General features: G+C 38.6%; 1 protein-coding gene across 1 annotated transcript in view; it reads right to left on the reverse strand.

Moving 5' to 3' along the window:
• LOC100565465 (NADPH--cytochrome P450 reductase) overlaps nt 1-423 on the reverse strand; it is a 51132-nt gene extending 50709 nt beyond the window's left edge. The window contains exon 1 of the mRNA XM_062960272.1: nt 270-423. The gene's annotated coding sequence lies outside the window, so the exon portion shown is untranslated. The remainder of the gene's footprint in view (nt 1-269) is intronic.
• Nucleotides 424-3134: the final 2711 nt, after the last annotated feature.

Below are 3134 nucleotides of genomic sequence, written 5' to 3' on the forward strand. Positions count from 1 at the left end.
ATAAAGGAAGACACCACCCGATCCCTCCCGACAGATGGCCATCCAGCCTGTGTTAATATATATATATATATATATATATATATATATCATAGAAACCTAGAGTTGGAAGGGACCCCAAGGGCCATCCAGTCCAACCCCCTTCTGCCATAAAGGAAGACACCATCTGATCCCTCCCGACAGATGGCCATCCAGACCCCCTTACATCATCCTATTCCACTGTTGGACAGGTCTGGCTGCCTATGCTTGAGCTCTATGGGATTGAAACTCACTGTTTCGAAGACTGTCTGTCCTTATGAGGAGTTTCTTTGCCGGCTCTTTGGGCCACTGGGCTGATCCAAGATTGTAAAGGCCCACAGCGATGGCTGCGTGATGATCCCACAAATACAAGGCTGGCAAAGACCTTTGCCCCTGGAGCCTCCTTTATTTAACTGCAGAGCTCAGTTGCTGACTGCCAAGAAAGAAGAAGAAGAAGAAAAACAAAGTGGGTGGGGAAGGAAGAAAGTCACGGCAACCCGTCATTGTGGCCCGGAAATGGCAACGATGTCCACTGATTAGCCAGTTGGTGTTGCAAAGGATTCCACCGGATATTAGAAATCCTCATGTCCCGGAGCTGATTGTTGTGCCAGTCAAAACACCGAAACACTTTCTAATCAGAAGTGTTTAGAAAGCTCTGATTTACTCTGTAGAACTAAAGCAGTTTGGCACCGCTTTAGCTGCCCACGGTTCAATACAATGGAATCTTGAGGGTAATATTAATAGTTAATATTGACACAACGACATTGTATGACACAGCAAACAAGATAGAAATGCTGGATTTACATCACACAGTCCTAAACACTTGGGAAGTGTTCGACTTGTGATTTTGTGATACGAAACCCAGCATAGCTATTATTATTATTATTGTTGTTGTTATTATTATCAATAATAACAATAATAATTAGGTTGTAAAGGTAAAGGTTTTCCCCTGACATTAAGTATTATTATTATTATTGGGTAATTATTATTGGGTAATTTAATCTATGTTAATTTTATAAATATTTGTATGTATGTATTTTTATCCTTTACAATTTTATCTTGTAAATCGCCTAGAGCAAGGGTCCCCAAACTTTTTAAGCCGAGGGCCGGTCCACAATCCTTCAGACTGTGGAGGTGCCGAATTATCATTTGAAAAAAAAAATACAAACAAATTCCTATGCACACTGCACATGTCTTATTTGTAGTGCAAAAACAACAACAACAATGAAAGAACAATACAATATTTAACTATAAAAACAATTTTAACCAACATACATTTATCAGGATTTCAAAGGGAATTGTGGTCCTGCTTCTGGCCAATGAGATAGTCAAGTTAATTAGGATTGTTGTTGTTGTTGTTGTTGTTGTTGTTGTTGTGTGCCTTCAAGTCATTTCAGACTTTGGGCGAGCCTAAGTCTAAAATGTATTTATTTATTATTTATTTACTGCATTTATTTACTACATTTGTATCACACCCCTCTCACCCCTAAGGGTGAGAAGTGGTTTACAAATTATATGTACATACAATATATAATATTATTAGCATAGCACAATATTAGCATTATATATTACTATATTGAACGATACCACTATACTGTAATATTATTAGTAATATTATATGTAATATAGAATATATAATTAAAATTATTATATGGTATCATTATTAGTGTTATATTGTATTACATTATAATGTTATTATCAATATTATATGTATATACAATATATTATATTATAAAACTGAGGGCAGGGGCCAGGTAAATGACCTCAGAGGGCCGCATCCGGCCCCCGGGCCTTAGTTTGGGGACCCCTGGCCTAGAGCATCGTGGATGGAGGGCGATTAATAAGTAATTAAATGATGATGATGATAATTGTTAATTATTATTGGTGCCTCCGGTGGTGCAGTATGTTAAAGCGCTGAGCTGCTGAACTTGCAGACCGAAAAGTCTCAGGTTTGAATCCGGGGAGTGGAGTGAGCTCCTGCTGTTAGCCCCAGCTTCTGCCAACCTAGCAGTTCTAAAACATGCAAATGTGAGTAGATCAACAGGTACCGCTTTGGCGGGAAGGTAATGGCACTCCATGCAGTCATGCCGGCCACATGACCTTGGAGGTGTCTATGAACAATGCCAGTTCTTCGGCTTAGAAATGGAAATGATTTTTTTTCGTGTCAGGAGCAACTTGAGATGCTACTGGGGTGAGAGAATTGGCCGTCTGCAAGGATGTTGCCCAGGGGACGCCCAGATGTTTTGATGTTTTTACCATCCTTGTGGGAGGCTTCTCTCATGTCCCCGCATGGAGCTGGAGCTGATAGAGGGAGCTCATCTGCACTCTTCCCGGGTGGGATTCGAACCTGGCAGCCTTCAGGTCGGCAACCCAACCTTCAAGTCACGAGGCTTTAAACCACTATGCCACCGGAGATGATGATGATGATAATAATAATAATAATAATAATAATAATAATAATAATAATAACTTTATTTTTATACCCCACCTCCATCTCCCTGAAGGGACTCGGGGTGGCTTACATGGGGCCAGGGCCAGGTGAATACAGACAAAATAAAAAACACAACAATATAAAAACAAATAAAAATATATTATAATCACATTTACAATAAAACATACTTGGATATGAAAACCAACCCCCCCCCCCCCCCCCCCAGAGTCGGACACAACTGGAATTTAATGTCAGGGAAAAACCTTTACCTTTACAACCTAATTATTATTGTTGTTATTATTAGTAATAATAATAATAATAATAATACCAACACCAACTGGCTGATCAGTGGACATCCTTGCCATTTTTTTCCTATTTTATTTTTGCCTTATTTTTTACCTTTACCTTATTATTATTATTTTATTACCTTATTATTTATTTTTACTTTTACCTTATTATTATTATTTTATTATGACACAGCAAACAAGATAGATATGCTGGATTTCGTATCACAAAATCACAAGTCGAACACTTCCCAAGTGTCTAGGACTGTGTGATGTATTTTCTGGGATCTGCACGCATCATCCAAAAATACATCACACAGCCCTAGACACTTGGGAAGTGTTCGACTTGTGATTTTGTGATACGAAATCCAGCATATCTATCTAGTTTGCTGTGTCATAATAAT

Source organism: Anolis carolinensis, unplaced genomic scaffold (genome assembly GCF_035594765.1).
Source record: "Anolis carolinensis isolate JA03-04 unplaced genomic scaffold, rAnoCar3.1.pri scaffold_7, whole genome shotgun sequence".
Taxonomy (NCBI): Eukaryota; Metazoa; Chordata; class Lepidosauria; order Squamata; family Dactyloidae; genus Anolis; species Anolis carolinensis.